Here is a 19,794-nt window from a genome sequence, read left to right as displayed (position 1 = left end):
GGTTATTAGCCAGAATCAAATGAGAATTGAATAAGCAGGACTCAGAAAGCACAGGCCCCTCAGAGGGCTCTCCTGGCCCCCAGCAGGAGATAAGTAACTCAGAAATGCTCAGTATTTACTGTGTAACTGGCACTGCTGTACACATTTTAAAGATGTTTTCTCATTTAGTCCTTGAATCAATGTCACGAGGTAGGTATCACTATCTCCATTTGACAGATGAGAAAACTGAGGAAAGGGAAATCAGTAACTTGCTCCAAGTTACAGAGCTGATGACTGTTGGGAGTCAAGACTCCAAGCGACTTTCTTTTTAGAGCACAGACTCCATGCTGCCTTCTTTTCAGAGCACAACTACAAAGTGACGGCGGCATCCGCTGCCATTCTCCAGGTGTCACCGCTTCAGATTTCAGATTCGTGGGCAGGAGTGGGCAGGAGACCCTCCCCTCAACAGGGAGGCAGGGCCATACCGTACAACCATGGCCTATGGGATCAATCCCCCTGTGTCACAAGCTTTGCATACATTAGATATATAGCAGCAGGTTCAATCAACTCTACAGAATAAAAGCAGCAATATCTAAAAGCAAGCTCAGGATATTTCTGTGTAATTCTACAAGACGCCTTCATGCCATTCAATGAATGTAATCAATATGCTGGTAAAAATCGCCCTGTGTCTCTTCCCAGAGAAAGAGAAGTCCTTGCAAGCCAGGCAGCCCAAACAAATGGCATCTATTGCATCATCTCAGTGGGAAAACACTGAGCCTGGCCTCCAAACACCTGGGTTCTAGTCCATGCCCTGGAGCAAATACTGTAACTTTGGCAAAGCTTAATCAATCAGGGTGTCAGTTACTCCATTTGTAAAGTTAGGCAACTGGACTAAACTTACCCTATTATTTCCACCTCTAAGATTCCATTATATTTAACAAAAACATGAGCTTTATATTCTTAGGAGGTATCTCCTTAAGCTGCCATGCACTTGAAAACTCTAAGCTACACAGTTTCCTCACCTCCAAAGCAAATCTCCAAAGTCTTTAAGAAATTGGTCACAAGAGGCTGGGCGCGGTGGCTCATGCCTGTAATCCCAGTACTTTGGGAGGCTGAGGCAGGTGGATCACCTGAGGTCAGGAGTTCGAAACCAGCTTGACCAATATGGTGAAACCCCATCTCTACTAAAAATACAAAAATTAGCCAGACGCAGTGGCGGCTGCCTGTAATCCCAGCTACTCAGGAGGCTGAGACAGGAGAACCACTTGAACCTGGGAGGCGGAGGTTGCAGTGAGCCAAGATCACACCACTGCACTCCAGCCTGGGCCACAGAGCGAGACTCCATCTGAAGAAAAACAGAAAAAAGAAATTGGTCACAAGAGCCTCTTACCTTTGGTGAAACTCCTAGGCCTTCTTCATTCAGACAACATCAAGGCCAGAAATGCTGCGTGTAGTCTGTAGCAACAGGAAGTCATCCTAGAAAGCCATTCCCAGTATGCCATCCAGCCCTCCTTCCACAGGCAGAGATGTCCTAGCAGGATTCTGGCCTGAATATCAATAAAATACAGATTTTATTACCTCTTGTCTGTATCTAGTGGCCCCACGAAACCACTGAAATCAGTCTCTCTTTGACCATTTTTCTATATCTTATCATAAAGGGAATGGTCAAAGGTCAAGGGGTCAGAGACTTAAAGGCAGCTGGCAGGGAAGTTTAGTAGGGCTGTGCAGCTGAGCTGTTAAAGGCTTTGGATTTAAGGCTTGAACACCTGAATGCAAGTGTTTGCCCTAATTCCCAATCTTTCTAATTCCACAGAACCAATTAAATTACCAAATATAATGCCATTCTAAATATGCAACGATTCATCATTTCCAAATACAAGATTTTTATTCTGACCTATACATTTTTAAGAATTGTGGTATTCATAGGCAGAACAGTGGCTACCAAAAATATCAGGTCCTAATCCCTGAAAACTGTAAATGTTGCCTTACATGGCAAAGACTTCACAGATGTGATTAAGTCAATGATCATGAGATCCGTGTGGTTTTCCGAATTGTCCAAGTGAGACCTAAGTGCCATCACAAGTGTCTTCAGAAAAGGGAGGCAGACAGAGATTTGGCACACATGGAGAAGGCGATGTGAAGAAGAAGGAGAGAGAGAGACTTGAAGATGCTTGCCTTAAAGATTGGAATGATGTAACCACAAGCCAAGGAAGGCTGGCAGCCACCAAAAACTGAAGACGCAAGGAATGTCTTCTTCTCTAGAGCTTCTGGAGAGAGCGCAGCTCTGCCAGCATCTTGGTTTCAGTCCAGCCACAGTGATTTTGAACTTCTGGCCTCCAGAACTTGGAGATAATAAATTTCTATTGTTTTAAGCCATCAAGGTTTTGGTAATTTGTTATAGCAGACTTCAGAATAAGTCTGACCCTGCCCACTGATGCAGAACTTGGCCGTGAGACCAACTGTCATCTCAAGGCAAATGGAAACTGTGTCTCTGCCCCTTCACTTTGGACTCAGCCCCATCACTTGCTGGCCAATGGCATGTTAGTGGATAGGACACGGGCAGAGGCTTGAGCTGTGCTTGCATAGTTGGGCTTTATCGTACATGCATCTTACATAGTTGGACTTCATCTTACATGTTTCTGCCATTGCCAGAGAAGAAAATGCCTGGGCAGCCTGCTTGTTTCAGAAGAATGAGAGCACCTGACGCCAACTTGAACAGAGCCCACAGCCTGGAGCCTGGCCCAGAGAGCCTAGGCTAGCCCAGGGCAACCCCAGGAGGCCTGCACACACACACAAGAGTGATAAATGCATGCCTGTTGCTTATACTACTGAGGTTTTGCAGCTGCTTGTTATGGTTGGAATATGGTTAAATATGGTGGAGATATGGTTGGAATAATTAGATCTAGTTATAATATTTTATTTAGTTATACATATATACTTTAAGATTTATAAAAAATCATACAACACTGCCTTTTCAATTCTCACAATTCATCAAACAATTGTATTAAAATCTTCACAAACAATTCAGATAGCAGTGTGTTTATATTATAGTTTTCCAGAGCAGACCATCTTCACTCCCATCTAGGTTGTGTATGAAATTGAACTGTTAAGTGTTGCACTGGATATTTTATCCCAATGCACAAGTACCCAGTCTCCTAACTGTAGAACAGGATGTGTTGTCGTTCGTCAAAATTCCTATAACGTAATATCTATTGCTTTTTCAAGTGGTCTTTAAAAGGCTGGTTGATAATGGCATCCAATGCTTGTAGTTATGAGGCCATCACCTCAGGATTAATTAATAAATTGCACTAAATTTTTTGCCTCCTTCTTTTTTAACCTCTGAGTTAGGTGATCAGCTAGCATTCATCGAAATCATTTCAAGATAATGTGTCTTTTTCAAACCGTTCTCTCCCAGTCAGTGACGTGATCTTTTTGCAATTACTTGGTGAGTTTGTCACAAAGTTCAGTTGAGGATTCGTAGCAATGGTGCATATGGTCAATTGCTTTTTAAAATGTGCAAAAGTAAGATATTTTAGTTGCCATGTGTTAAAATTAGTAAGGCTTTCTGTTCACATTTACTATCTACCCAGCTTTTCCGTCATGCCAGGTGTTAGAGTGGCCATAGCCATTTTAGAAATCAAGCTAAAAGGAAGTTGAGTTGGGGCACATTTCGTCTGAGTTCAGTGGGTGTATTTTGGTAGTTCACAGTCACTTCTGTGCGTAGTGAAGTTACTGATGACTGTCCTGGTGTAGGAACACCCCTACCACCCACTGTGCCCACTTATCTGGCACTAGGACCAGGGCCAAAGGCCATATCAAAATACTCAGAGATCTTACGGCACCCGGGAGGGAAGTATGTGGGTATTAGAGAAGAAATGTAATTTGAAATGTATGGAACCAGAAGCCAGTCTGTGAAAAATTCTTACAATCATCAGAGATTTACAAATGTAAGTAGAAGATTTGGTTCTTATTGCCTAATAAGAACAGAGCTTCTCTCTTACTGAGGAAATACACTCAATAATGTAGCATATATAATTATAAATGCGTCATTGATTTTTTTCTTTTTCATGGGAAACATGTGAAATAAATTTATCAGAATTATTGGATCTACCGGAAAAACCCATAGCAGCACCACAAACTAAGTACATCGTCTGTAACAGCTCAATTACAAATGAAACTTGCTAGCGGTTTTCTCAAATCCAACAGCCAACCTGAATGTAAATGACATTACCAAGAACAAATTATGAAGTTCCAAGGAACTTTACTCAATTATTTATAATCTTTTTAAAGTTCCAACAAACTGAATTATCTTTATGTTCTTGTTATGGAAAACAATATTATAAAATCCTTGACATATGAAAACACACCTTTGTTTCTAGATTTTGTGGTGGTTGTGATATTGATCGGCTTGTTAAAAATAGATTGCTTCCTTTATCATTCTAAGTAACTGTTCACCTTTGGACAAATTTTGTATTCTTTTTCTTCAAATGCATCCATGAAATTTGATTCCCGAAGGTATATTAAACTTAGAGTGATCATCACAACGGGGTTTGAGTCTGAACGTAGCTCTCGGCTCCACCCAATCCTTGGTGCTCTTGGCAGGGGCACGCTCTGCTGTGTGTATCACAGATGTGCTTCACCCACCAAATCTCCTTTCTTTCCTTTTACTCAAATGCGTCACAGACCTAGTAGCCTCACAATGAAAGTGTCTAAAGCAGAGAGGGAATAGAAAAGGAGGAAAGAAAGATTTATTAAGCTCTACTATTGGGGTTCAAATCCTGACTCTTCAATTTTCTAGCTATGTAATTTTGGGTAAATTACTTAATCTCTGGGAATGATCATAGTACCTCCATCAAGAGGCCTTTGTATTAAATGAGTTAATTTGTATAGAGGATTTAAATCAATACCTAGTATGTGGTGATAAACTCCCACTCAAGATTAACTCTTATTATTGTTATAGTTATTCCCACCTGCCAGGCCCTGTGTTCACTGCCAGCATAATCAGCTTTATCTTTTCCATGTTGCAAAAGAAGAAGTAGGTTTCAAAGAGTTTCACCATTTGTTCAAAATTATACCACATAGCTAATACGAATTAAAGAGGGAAAATTCTTATCCACGTACAGCCATCTGACTCCACCCTCCCTGCTTCCATTATACCAAAGACCTCAAAAATTGATTTTGTTCTTATATCACACAAATGAAAAAGATGGATTATGTCAGGGCTAAAAAAAATGTTGACATAATTGCTATGAGGAAAATAATAATTGATGGTTGGGCTGTAGAAGGGCTTATTTGTTTTGTAAATAAACAGAATATCAAAAAATGTTAAAGAAAATTTGAGTGTATGCAATACTTGTTACTTCAAACCATTTACAAATCTAGAGCTATTTAATTTAGAAACATAAAAGCACATTTTCTATGGATTGGTTTTCTCTTAAAATTAGTCTGTTAGATTAAAGACAAAAGCATTTTTATTCAGACAATCCCAACAAATTTTCCAATTGTGCTACTTCTGAGTTGTTTTTTATTTTTGTTAAAAACGGAGCTATAAGCTGCAGAACATTAAGGAATCCAGCAGTGTTTTTTTGTTTTTGTTTTTGCTTTTTTTTTTTTTTTTGCCAGTGTATAAGGTGACAAACAGTTGAGAACAGAAGAACACAACCACACTAATAAAACAAAGAGCTATTATGTTATGTGGAGTAGGTTTTCTTTACAGTGAGGGGTAGAGACAAAAAGCACTCATTTTCAGAAAAAGGATTCAGAGGAAAAAAAGAAAAGCCCCCTCTTCTTCCAGGCTCCCCAATGGGCTGAACACAATAGTCAAGCTATTTGTGATTTTGGTGATTTTTTTAAAAAGAATATTTTAGCCTCTGCACAAAATTCTGAAATCCTTACCCATTCTTGAAACCCTTACTGATAAATATTATCACCATAGACATATACTATTCTCCTGCAGTAAAGAGATTTGTCAACCCACAAACCTGGACCAGAAGCTACACCTGATGTCTGACAGGCAGCATCCTGTCCCTGGGTGGATTTCTTTTGGCCTACACATGATGCTAATACTTTCCTGAATGTACGGCCAATATTAAAATCGAGATATTTCACATTAAGGTCTGGAATGTTAGCTTTTCTTTAAAAACTAGAACTTCTGTACATGCCTTACCCCACAGCAAAAATCAGTATGCACTGAAGGATAGCTGTGCTGCTTACACAAAGCATGCATTTCACAGGCTGCCACAAACCCCATCGCTCCCTCATCGCTCCCTGACAGTGAAGCCAAGCCAAGCATTAGCTGTTACTTATCATCATTCTTGAGCTCCTTTACTTCTTATACTACGGTAGCAGTTCTTGAATATTTGGTCTCAGGATCCCTTTATGCTCTTCAAAATTATTAAGTACCCAAAAAGCTTCTGTTTATGTGTGTTATATCTATATTCACTATATTAAAATTAAAACTGAGAAAACGTTAAAATATAAATACATTTCATGTTAAAGGCAACAAATATTTTTAGGAAAAATTATTATTTTCAAAAACAAAAATTATGAGAAGAAATACATTGTTTTCTATTTTGGAAGGTCCTTTTTAATGTCTAGCTTGGTCGAATGAGCTGGATTGTCATATCTGTTTGCATTCAATCTGTTATGATATGTTGTTTTGGTCCAAACATAAAGAAAACCTAGCCTCAAACAGCTGTGTGAGGATAAGCAGTGAAAAAAAAATGGAGAAATGTTTTAATAGCCTTTTCAGATAATTACAGGTATTCTTCTTTGATATTACATTGAAACTCAATTAGTGATAACTTAAATGTTGGGTGCAATGTGGACTCTGAAACCATATCAAGTAATTCATTATGCTCTGTTACATTAAAATCCACTGGTCTAGTTTACACTTTGAATGTATCAGAAGATACATTCAACTGATAGAATCAGTTAGGCTAGTCAATTCTTGTTTCTAATGCAAATTCCTCTGGGAGCATTAAATGTTAGTAATCTTTTTTTGTGAGTATTAAATTATAACAATTACTAGGTAAAGTAGTTGTACCAAAGTAATGTAACTGTTCCAATCAGGGTAATAAAAAAGGAAAGAATGAATTGCAACATTGGCTATTGGAGAAAAAAATCAAGAAAGAAAACTATGACAACGCTAGGTATTTTTATATCCTATCTTAGTTAATCTTCTCAACACTCAGTGAGGTAGGTTTTATTAGCTCTCCTCTACAGGTAAGGACATGGGAGATGAGAGAGAATAACTGACTCACCCAAGTCTATAGATGATAAAGCTCACCCTATCTCCTATAGACGAGAGGTTGACAAACTACAGCCCACAAGCCAAACCCCCAGTGCACTGCCTGCTTTTGTACATAAATCTTATTGGATCACAGCCATGCCCATTTTTATACTTATCACCTGTGACCACTTTCATGGTGCAACAGCCTGAGAGATTGTGAAACAGACCATATGGTCTGCAAAGCTGGAAATATTTACTATCTAGACCTTTGCAGAAAAAGTTTGCTAATAGCTCTAGAGTAGTGTTTTCAGCAGTTGTGCTGCTGTGATTTTTATTGTTATGATTTCTTTTTAATTTGGTCTTGTGGACTCTATTTCTTGAGCATGACCACAAGCCAAGATAGGCACTCTGTAGGTGAGCTCTGATAGGGGAAAGTTACATTCGGGTGTCAGATGAGACACAATGAGGAAGTGAACAAAAATTAATAAAACAGAAGAAATTTATTACTCACAAGTCTCAGAGAGGTTACAGGTGCCCACAGGGAGAGTCTGGAGGCAGCAGGGAATTCAACCAGTAGGGATAAGTGGGGGAAAAAAGAGAAGACAGAGGGGGAGAGAGGAAACGGGTAGGGAGGGGAGAGGAAGAGAGAGAAAACCTGTGAAATTATCCCTTTATTGAGCTCCAAGGGCTTTCCTGTGAGGCTCATTGATTAGCTAATTTAAAGAAAACCTCTGTGAAGGCGGGGAACTTATTTACATAAACCTGGTGTTGACCATTAGGTTTTAGTGTGGTGTATTAGTCCATTCTCATGCTGCTAATAAAGACATACCTGAGACTGGGTAACTTATTTTTTTTAATTATGCTTTAAGTTTTAGGGTACATGTGCACAACGTGCAGGTTAGTTACATATGTATACATGTGCCATGTTGGTGTGCTGCACCCATTAACTCATCATTTAACATTAGGTATATCTCCTAATGCTATCCCTCCCCTCTCCCCCCCACCCCACAACAGTCCCCAGAGTGTGATGTTCCCCTTCCTGTGTCCATGTGTTCTCATTGTTCAATTCCCACCTATTAGTGAGAACATGCAGTGTGTGGTTTTTTGTCCTTGTCATAGTTTGCTGAGAATGATGGTTTCCAGTTTCATCCATGTCCCTACAAAGGACATGAACTCATCATTTTTTATGGCTGCATAGTATTCCATGGTGTATACATGCCACATTTTCTTAACCCAGTCTATCACTGTTGGACATTTGGCTTGGTTCCCAGTCTTTGCTATTGTGAATAGTGCTGCAATAAACATACGTGTGCATGTGTCTTTATAGCAGCATGATTTATGATCCTTTGGGTATATACCCAGTAATGGGATGGCTGGGCCAAATGGTATTTCTAGTTCTAGATCCCTGAGGAATCGCCACACTGACTTCCACAATGGTTGAACTAGTTTACAGTCCCACCAACAATGTAAAAGTGTTCCTATTACTCCACATCCTCTCCAGCACCTGTTGTTTCCTGACTTTTTAATGATCGCCATTCTAACTGGTGTGAGATGATATCTCATTGTGGTTTTGATTTGCATTTCTCTGATGGCCAGTGATGATGAGCATTTTTTCATGTGTCTTTTGGCTGCATAAATGTCTTCTTTTGAGAAGTGTCTGTTCATATCCTTTGCCCACTTTTTGATGGGGTTGTTTGTTTTTTTCTTGTAAATTTGTTTGAGTTCATTGTAGATTCTGGATATTAGCCCTTTGTCAGATGAGTAGATTGCAAAAATTTTCACCCATTCTTTAGGTTGCCTGTTCACTCTGATGGTAGTTTCTTGGATGCCCTCTCTCACCACTCCTATTCAACATAGTGTTGGAAGTTCTGGCCAGGGCAATCAGGCAGGAGAAGGAAATAAAGGGTATTCAATTAGGAAAAGAGGAAGTCAAATTGTCCCTGTTTGCAGATGACATGATTGTATATCTAGAAAACCCCATCGTCTCAGCCCAAAATCTCCTTAAGCTGATAGGCAACTTCAGCAAAGTCTCAGGATACAAAATCAATGTGCAAAAATCACAAGCATTCTTATACACCAAAAACAGACAAACAGAGAGCCAAATCATGAGTGAACTCCCATTCACAATTGCTTCAAAGAGAATAAAATACCTAGGAATCCAACTTACAAGGGATGTGAAGGAACTCTTCAAGGAGAACTACAAACCACTGCTCAATGAAGGATACAAACAAATGGAAGAACATTCCATGCTCATGGGTAGGAAGAATCAATATCGTGAAAATGGCCATACTGCCCAAGGTAATTTATAGATTCAATGCCATCCCTATCAAGCTACCAATGACTTTCTTCACAGAATTGGAAAAAACTACTTTGAAGTTCATATGGAACCAAAAAAGAGCCCGCATTGCCAAGTCAATCCTAAGCCAAAAGAACAAAGCTGGAGGCATCACGCTACCTGACTTCAAACTATACTACAAGGCTACAGTAACCAAAACAGCATGGTACTGGTACCAAAACAGAGATATAGACCAATGGAACAGAACAGAGCCCTCAGAAATAATGCTGCATATCTACAACCATCTGATCTTTGACAAACCTGACAAAAACAAGCAATGGGGAAATGATTTCCTATTTAATAAATGGTGCTGGGAATACTGGCTAGCCATATGTAGAAAGCTGAAACTGGATCCCTTCCTTACACCTTATACAAAAATTAATTCAAGATGGATTAAAGACTTAAATGTTAGACCTAAAACCATAAAAACCCTAGAAGAAAACCTAGGCACTACCATTCAGGACATAGGCATGGGCAGAGATTGGGTAACTTATAAAGGAAAGAGGTTTAATTGACTCAGAGTTCCGCAGGGGTAGGGAGGCCTCAGGAAATTTACAATCATGTGGAAGGGGAAGCAAACATGTCCTTCTTCACATGATGGCAGCAAGGAAAAGTGCCAAGCAAAAGGAGGAAAAGCCCCTTATAAAACCATCAGATATCATGAGAACTCACTCACCATCACAAGAACAGCAGCATGGGGGTAACTGCCCCCATAACTGAGTTACCTCCCACTGGGTCCCTCCCACAACACTTGGGGATTATGGGAACTACAATTCAAGATGAGATTTGGCTGGGGACACAGCCAAACCATATCATGTGGTCAGCAGCTGTGGGATGTGTTAGGTTTTGGAGTGGTGAGACAATGAACAAGTGGGCCATATCACAAACAGGAAGAAGGGGTGTTTTAACTAGGCCAAAAATGATAACTTACGTCAAACCTGAAAAACTAAATAACTTCTGTCATGCCTAAAAGTGGATGCCAAGGTAGCAATAATATTAAAAAAAGTATGACAGCAATTTTCTCAGATAAAAATCTTATCAGAATGCTCAACATACACAATAGATAAATAGCCAAATATGGTTAGCACTGCATTTTATAAATTCAAATTTATATAACATTTACTTATTGGAAATTCAATCAACATCTTTGAAAGGTAGCTTTCAGTAACACAACATTTTAAAATAAGGAGTTTATAGAGCTTAATAGCCATCTCATATCAGCATTGATGTACAGTTAATACTTCTATTTAGCTTATTTTCAGGATATCTTAAACTGACCCAGAAGCTTGAAGAAGACCGCTAGGAAACATTTGCTTTCCAAGTTAAATCTCCAACAGTATCACCATTTCTACTTATAGCCATAAAATTCAGACATGAAGATAATTAACAAGCAATAAGTATTTATTGAATGAGCAGATGGAAGAATTATCACAATGTGATAGTTATGATTTCACTATTATTGCACAACACACTTTTAATTCAATAAGCATCACTACTTGCTCACAGTGAATTTGGGTGCTGGCTGGGCCCTTTGCATACGGTGTAGATAAGATTTATAGGTCCCTGTCTTCAGGGAGTTTAGAATCTAATAAGAGATGCAGATGTGCCCGGGCTTGCCTGGGTCTAACTGAGCAAGGAACACACATGCTACAATCATGTACTTGTTTCTACAACTTTGTATGAACAAAAATTTAAACCTGAGTGCTCACAAAATGATGGCAAGAGAGGAGCTAGAGAAATGGCAGATTATACACTAAAGATGAGAAAAGAGAGATGAAAAGACATCAAAGATATAAGCTTTTCACTTTGCATTTATTTTTCCTTTGCCCTGAAGAGAAATGGAAATGTTACCAACAGCAAATGCCTAGTATATAGCACATTCTTCTGGATTATTCTTGTATATTATATTTAACCTTCATAACAACCCTTTGAAATAGGAATTCATTTTGCTGTTATATAAACACAAAGACTGAAACTTGGGTCACTAATAAATTGAAGGACCAGAATTCAAAGCACATCTAAAAAAAACAACAACAACAACAAACTATACAATCTAGGTTTTCTCCATTACTATATATGGTGTGCTCACCAGGGCTTTAAGATACACAGGCTTAAGTTAGATAACAAGCCATTTGGGAAGTACATACCTCTGCCTGAACTAATTTAGATAAGTCACTGGGAAATTCATCTAGTCATACCCAGTTCCATTCTGACTCTCCAGTAAACCAATGTCTATGTATTCCTCCTTACCCTAGAGGGGAATAAAAGACAGAAGGAAGACAAAGAGAGAGGCATTGCTCTTGCATTTGCCCCAACAGAAAGACCAGCAAGTGTAAAATCTTACCATGCATAAGCAATGGTAATATTTTAACATTTAAAATGAGCTTTTCTTTTCTCCCTTTCTGAGTACACTACTTTTGCCCTCATCCAACTTTGCGACCAGATTCTGATCTGCAAAGGGGGCAATCAGAATTTGTTCATGAAAAAATGCAAAGAGCTATGTGAAATAACTTATATCTTTTGCCATTGAAAAATAATATTCTGCAGCAAGCTAATGTCTTTGATGATACCAATCCTGCTTCCTGCCTCTAACATTCAAGAGTTAATTCAGGACAATACAATTCATTGAGTTCTCTCAAAGTATAGAGTCATCACCTATGGTTGTGTATGTTGTACATGGCACAAAGTAACACCTCTGGTTGGGTGACATTCACATTGTGGATCTCATAGCTTCACTTACCTATTATAAAAATGTCTGATGTTAGCAATCGAGCGTCTTGTAATAGCATAATCATTACAGTAGTCTCCTTATCCAGTTTTGCCTTCTGCAGTTTTAGTTACCAGAGGTCAAACAGTCTGAAAATAGATGAGTACAGTAAAGTATTATGAGAAAGACCACATTCACATACCTTGTATTATAGAATATTATTATAATTGTTCTGAGCCAATTTATAAATTAAACTTTATCATAGGTATGTATATATAGGGAAAAACATGGTATATCCAGGGTTTGGTACTATCTGCAGTTTTAGACATCCACTGGTGGTCTGGGAACATATCCCCCATGGGTAGGGGAAGATAACTACTCTATATGGGAATTTTTGAAGATGGGAAAGAAAGCGTTCTCAGCAGAGGATCACTTTTGTTAATTTTCAAAAAGGTGCTAAATGGGCTAGTAGCATTCTTATGTATAGAATATTCCCTTTCTTTCTATGCTTCTTGGGCTTTGTATTAATTAGCTATGGCTGCAATGATGCTAAGTAACAAACAACTCCAAAAAATTCAGTGACTAATGGCAGAGCTGCTGTTGTAGGTCACTGAATTTTAAAAGAGAGAGAGAGAGAGAGAAAGAAAGAGAAAGAAAGAAAGAGAGAGAAAAAGAAAGAAAGAAAGAAGGAAAGAAAGAAAGAAAGAAGAGAAAAGAAAAGAAAAGAAAGACAGAGAGGAAGGAAAGAAAGAAGGAAGGAAGGAAGGAAAATTTATTTTTCATATGTCTGTAGGTTTTCTGTGCTCTGCTGGACTCAGCTGGATTTGGACTCACTCACTAGCAGGGTTTAGTTCTGCTCCATGGTCACTCATTCTGAGATCCAGGCAACATCAGCTACAGCTACCTGGAGTATGTTCATCTCATGGCAGACAGCAGGGGCTCAAGAAGTTAAGCCAAACCACATATGCGCAGCTAAAACCTTTGTTCATGTCACGTTCTCTTAGCTTCCACTCACCATAACAAGCCTCATGGCCAAGTACATCAGGGGATAGTAGGGAAGTATATGACTCCCACAGAGGAGGAGGGAGAGTGAATCTGGCCACAGATCTACTCTATTGTACTCTATGGTAGTAGGAAGATACATTGCAGCCAAAGCCCAATTCTGTTACAGCCCAAGGAACATTAGAAACTATCCCCATATTGAGACAAGCCATTTCCTATATGCTACTGCTTTTCGCACACTGAGTCTTATACACTTTTAAAAAAGATCAGTCTGTTTATTTTTCACCTTTTTGTATATTACTGTGATAGCTGATGAGTCAGCAGTCAGCTTATGAAGGACCAGACAGTAAACATTTTTGGCTCTGTGAGCTATATGGTCTCTGTTACAGCCACTTAACTCTGCCATTGTAGTGCAAAAGCAGCCATAGGCAACATTTAAACAAGTGGACATAAATGTGTTCTAATAATACTTTATTTACAAAAATAGATGGTGGGCCTGATTTGGCCCATGAGTCATAGCTTACCAGTCTTATAATAAAGTATAAAGGACATATATATATATATATATATATATATATATATATATATATATATACACACACACACATATATCTTGCTTTCACCACCTATTGCTTCATAACATACATACACCCCAAATTCTAGTGGCTTAAAACAATTATTTTATTGTCTCATGATTCTGTGAACTGACTGGGCTCAGCTGGGTGACTTTTCTGCTCTATGTGAAGTTTTCTGCATCTGAAGGGACATAGGGTATCAACAGGGCTTAAATATTAAAGATTGCTCATTCACCTGTCTGGCGCCTTGGCAGAGGTGAGTGATAGGTTGGACTCAGCAGGAACACAAACAGCTAAGTCCCAGCTGCTGTGCCTCACTTCTCAGTCATGACATGGCCACCTAGGATTCCCTAGGGTGAAAGGGGGGAAACTACCTGGCCTCTTTAAAGCTTAGGCCCAGAACTGTCATTTCTGCTTATTTCAGGAAAACTCACAAGCCATGTTTTTCCTCTGCTCTCACACCATCACAACAACAATCAACCTAGAAGACTTCTGTGAATAAATGGGCGGGGGTTTCTCCCTACCACCAAGCAAGCCACTAGTTCTGCAGCACAGACCAGCTGGGTGTCTTCCAATTAAGTTCCAAAATTATCCACCTGGAAAGAATGTCGGACCTCCCCCCATAGGCTGAGGGCTCAGGCCTCAAGATGCCCTCCCCATAAGACACCAGTCACAAGTCCAGGCCTCTGGAACTTCTGACCAGCCTGCTTCAAGTTGGGGTTCCCAAGACCCCCTCTTTGTGTTCAATTAATTTGCTGGAATGGCTCACAGAACTCAGAGAGGCACTAACTTATGTTTGTTCATTTATTATAAAGGATATTATAAGTAATACAGATAAAGAGATGTATAGGGTGGCATATGGGGGAAAGGGTCCTGAGCTTCCATATTCTCCATGGGTGTGCCACCCTCCAGGAACTGCCAGGTGTTCAGCTATCCAGAAGCTCCCCAAATCCTGTCCTCTGGGGTTTCCATGGAAGCTTCATGATGTCAGCATTCCTTCCCACATGGTATGAGGCAGTGTGGGAACTTCTCTGGAATGAGGGTCTCGACTCACAATCAGAAAGGGGAGGGAAAATTAGATTCTGTTTCCTGAGGCCTGCCCCTGACGCCTAACACACCCAAAGTTATAACAAAAGACTGTAACAAGGGCTGTGGGAGTTATGAACCAGGAACTGTAGATGAAAATCAAAATAATAATTTTATATATTAAAAAATATCACCACACTGCCACATCCTACTGCTAAAGTACCTCATCTTTCATCTGTCATCTGTGACCCATCTCGTCTGTGCTCTACTCTGGCCTGTGTCAGAACGTCAACTTTCTTACTTCTGGACCTTCATATGTGGTGAAATTCTTTTTAATGCTATACCTTCACACTGCAGAGCAGTTTTCTTATTCTATGACACAACAGCCAAACACCCTACTCCAAGGACTTCCCTGCCCAGGAAACTGGTGCCTCAGTCCAGACACAGGTGATCTTAATTAAGGTAAGTTAGCGTAAAAGACAGGAGTTGTCTATGCCTTGAGACACTCTGGGCATCCCCTAAATGAACTGATTTTAAGTGGGTCTCCTCTACACAACATCGGGCTCCACATGCCATGGAGAAGCCCACACAACAGAGCTTGGAAGTAGCAGGGGGTACAAGGGGTAAGCAAATCCCTAAGGCCTGGGCACAATTTTAAATCCAATTCAATTATAATCAATATAAAACCCACGAGGGACAACCGAAGGGACCCTTTGCTCTTAAACCTGAAAACTCCTTTAAAATCATCATTGTAGATTTTAGAGTAGAGCTATCACCCTTCTAAGGCCACATGCAATTCTGATCATGCACTAACCAAAATGATAAATTTCTACACTGGACTTCTGCCTGGTTCCATCAGTCCGGCCATTCTTGAGATGTCTCAGTCATCATCATCTACCTCTGCCCAAGACCTACCCTAAGTCATACCAGCAAATGATCATGTTGACTTTTGCCTCAAGCCACACCATCTATGCACATTCACTTTCTTGATCACCACTTCCTTCTATCCTGACCTGTCTGCACCTGTGATCTTCATCCTAGTCTCTACCCCGAGACTCAGCCTCTAGCTCAAGACAGGAAGCTGGAGAAGGCAATAAAAGAAACACGAGATTATCACAGATACTTTTTCCAGCTCCACACCTAGAATCATGCAAAGGAGATGACCCAGAAGAGAAGTCAGTCATCAGGCTTTAAGTGTGAATGTCCCAGAATATTCCACTGTCCTTTCATTGAGTGAAATGGGGGCTGCCCACTCCATCCCATATTGCATGGAAGGCCTGAGGGATGGTGAGTCAGGACAGACCCCTTCCAGATCATGTACCTTTAGTCCAGCCACTGTGCACCTGCACTGTATTCCATGCACTGTGTACCTGCCAGACCATAAATCTGAGCTGTCAACACCCCAACAGAGCTCACAGCAGGCATCCTGGAACTGATTCCCTCTAATCCCTTTCTGATCTGCTGTTTGTCTGGCAACTGACTCTTGGTTCTATCTCCCATTTATAGTCCTGCTGGCTTGACAGGTGAGTGTATTCTCATGATCTCTCAACTCCCTGTCAAAGGCACTGGCTTGGTCTTACTCACCAGCTCTCATGTTTTTTTTATTTTCAGGATAAACCCCCACACACACTCAAAGTGCCTGTGAAGACCCCACTGAGCTCCACTCACATCTACTGGGGACTCTATGGGGTGGGGGTAGGGATTGACAGAAGTTGAGTCTTTTTATCCTGAGGACATGGTCCAAATCAGGGACTCATGGAAGACTGTTGAATAACTGAGTGATGCATAAGGACCTTGACCTCATAAGCAATTGTCCTTCCAAACAGAGAAAACTGGCCCACAATGAGCTATTTCTGAATGAGTTTGCATAAAGTGCTGGTGAAAAGTGATACCCAGAGGAAGACTAGCCAGACTGAACTACTTAAGGAAACAAAGCATCTTTGAGAAATAAAATTAATTAACTGCTTCTAAAGGGAGCAGAAAATAGGAGGCTGGGAGGGGCTGGGAAATTTTATATAAATTTCCAAAGGACTAGAAACTTGAAAGTAAACTAAGGGAATTTCAAGCTCTAAATTAAAAAAATGCCTTCCAACATCATGGCTTAGCAGTATGCGATAGGCACTCAAAACTGGGATTTGGTATGTACAAAGCAAAGCTGTGACCAACGAAAACAATAAATTAAATGCATAAATCGACAGGATTTGGGCTTTTTAAAAGTTACTGCACAATATTCTCTGAGGGTGATTTCAGACTAGACCTTGACAGAGTGAGATTGTGAATATAAAAGTGAGCTTTTGTCAATCAGAAGGCACTTCTGCAGAAATAAGTTTCTAGAGAATAACCAAAGGGGATTTCAAAGATCTAGTTTACATTCTGTGTGTCTTCAGGCCCATTTCCTTGGGATTTAAGAAACCATAAGGATTTTGAGATCATGAAACAGTCATATGAAACACTGCTTAGTATGGGTCTCACTGTATATGGTGCCCCAGTCAGGGACATTTTATTTCTGTCTGTACTTTGACCAAATTCCTTTGCCCACCAGCCCCCATTCCTCCAATCTTTTAAGGTTTGCCAGCTTGTTAGTGGAGAGGAAATAGTAGTTATATCCCATCTGTCCTCCATGACTCTCACGAGCAAATCAGAAAGTGGTGGGGACATGCCGATAGATGAGGAGGTTCCAGAACCAAGATACATCCACCCTGGGAAAGAAACATTCTGTAAGGTAAGGTCACATAAAAAAAATTCTGTAAGGTCACATAAACTCCAGGAAAGGGGTTTCTTCTGCCAGTATCTGCACTAAAAGAAGATTCTATTAAAATTAATAACTTTTCTTTATCAGGCACTGTGTGAGGAACTTTCTATACATAATCTTAATGTTGCCATTTGATCAAAAGATAATTCAACTTCACAATTTGACTCCAGCAGTATGTTGATCCTGCTATATCCAAGAATTTAGCATCAACAAACCAGAACAACTGTCATCTCCTTGGTATGGAGTGTGTGTGTGTGTGTGTGTGTGTGCGCGCGCGCGCGCGCACGCTCACATGCATGGACATTTTCCCTGTGTTGCTCTTCCTCTTTGCACCTGTGTTTCTTTCCCTGTCTCCCTCACTCTGTGTGGCTGCCCCTGTAAATCTCCCACTTTCCCTGAGTCTAGTCTATGCCTTTGTCTATGTATTTTCCTCTCTATCTTTGTGTATGTGTGTTTGTGAATGTATTCCTTTACATTTCTCTGCTTCCTTATCCAGGCAAGGACAACAACCTGAGAGGCAGTGGGCCTCTTCCTGTCTTCCTTCTTGTGCTGAAAGTCCACAGAGAAGAGAATCAGTCCTCAGGATCTCACTGAGCCTTTTTTAGAATATCCATCACCACCCCTTCCTTTGCTCCCTGTTTCTCCAGGCTCCCTTCTCCCAGCAAACAACCAACTTGGTTCCACACTCATGTGCATGCATATGCATTCATACGTATAGGGCTGCATTTATTCCTGACTTTCTATCCTTCATGTGATAAATAATTGTTAACACTTATTAAAAGCTACTACATTCTGAAAGTTTGTGTCCCCCCAAAATTTATATGTTGAAATGTAATTCTCAACACAATAGTACAAAGAGATGTGGCCTTTAGCAAGTGATTTAGGTGAATGGGATTCGTGATTAGGCATTAAGAGAGCCCCAAGGGAGCTTGTTTGCCCCTTCTGCCACCAAAAGACACAGCTAGAAGGCACCATCTATGAGGAACAGGCCCTCACCTGATATCAAATCTACCTGCTCTTTGATTGTGGTCTTCCAAGGCCCCAGAACTGTGAGTAATAAACTTCTGTTGTTTATAAATTATCCATTTTTTTTGTTTCAACAATCAGAAAGGGCTAAGGCAAAAGCTAACTACATACCAAGCACTGTTTGAAACACCTAATATTTACCCATTACAACCCCTTAAAGGGTTATTATTATCTCTACACTCCAGATGAGGAAACTGAGGCATGGACAATGTAAGTAACTTGCCAAAATTCATACAATAGCAGGAGAAAAGCTGACATTCAAACTCCACAGTCTATGCCATAAACCACTACACCATATTGCCCGTACCTTACAGCCAATGATTAGCAGATATTAGTAGAGAAAGCGACGTGTCCTCTTTATTCTCTAATGAGCTCCCAGAACTCCATACATAACAAGCTTCTCTCAAGATCAAACAGTTTTAGTATGCTGAGCAGCACAGAAAATTTGGGGTCATTATGAAGGGGGACTAACTTCTTTGAATACTGGGGAAAAAAAATCACATTTCCCCTGACTTCATATTTAGAGAATAATCAAGAAAATGTTCCCCTTTCTCTCTTACTGAATACAATTTATCTTTATCAAACCAGAAAAGAATGTACCTCCAGCTGGAAGTTTCTCACAAAGCCTGTTGAGAAGAAAGGTACAGTAATAGATACACAAAGCAGTTGCTTTTTATCTGTGAAGAGCTGGTTTCATATAATTCTTTCATAAAAGTGAAAAATAAGACATTGTGTTTATGTGGAGCATACATTTGTATGCGTCACAAAAAAAGAGGAGTGTGACCGTCTACTGGGACAGCCTAAATCCTTGACTGTTTGCATTTGGTCTGGCCCAGGTGCTCCATTAATAGTGGAAAACCTGCTTTTTCAGCACGTGAAGTGGCCAATTTAGGCTCAAAGTCACTGCATTTGTTATCTGTCCTAAACAGGAGCCCAACCCATACTTTTTGCTCAGCTAAAGAAAAAGAACATTGAAAATTTAGTAAACAGGACAATTGATGGCACCTGGCTTTGTGTCAAGCAAAAGCCAGTCTCTGCAGTGAAAAGTCCTGACCTTGAAAAGCTGGTTAAAATGGATGATGCGTGGGCTGCTGGCTGGAGAGCCAGCGGGAAGTAGGTCAGTGAAGCTATAGGCTGGCTTCTGTCACTCCCAGCCTGAGC

The 19,794-nt window shown here is 40.1% G+C and overlaps 1 long non-coding RNA gene across 3 annotated transcripts in view; it reads right to left on the bottom strand.

Moving 5' to 3' along the window:
• Window positions 1-19,794, bottom strand: part of LOC103786116 (uncharacterized) — an 859,517-nt gene that overhangs the window by 780,743 nt on the left and 58,980 nt on the right. For all 3 annotated transcript variants that reach the window (XR_010109414.1, XR_008624591.2, XR_008624590.2), the window contains exons 2-3: window positions 12,286-12,401; window positions 1,370-1,526 (exon numbers count right to left, since the gene is read on the bottom strand). This is a non-coding gene — a long non-coding RNA (uncharacterized LOC103786116). The remainder of the gene's footprint in view (window positions 1-1,369; window positions 1,527-12,285; window positions 12,402-19,794) is intronic.

The sequence above is a fragment of the Pan paniscus genome, chromosome 13 (assembly GCF_029289425.2).
Source record: "Pan paniscus chromosome 13, NHGRI_mPanPan1-v2.0_pri, whole genome shotgun sequence".
Lineage (NCBI taxonomy): Eukaryota > Metazoa > Chordata > Mammalia > Primates > Hominidae > Pan > Pan paniscus.
This window is presented reverse-complemented; position numbering and strand designations above follow the sequence as displayed.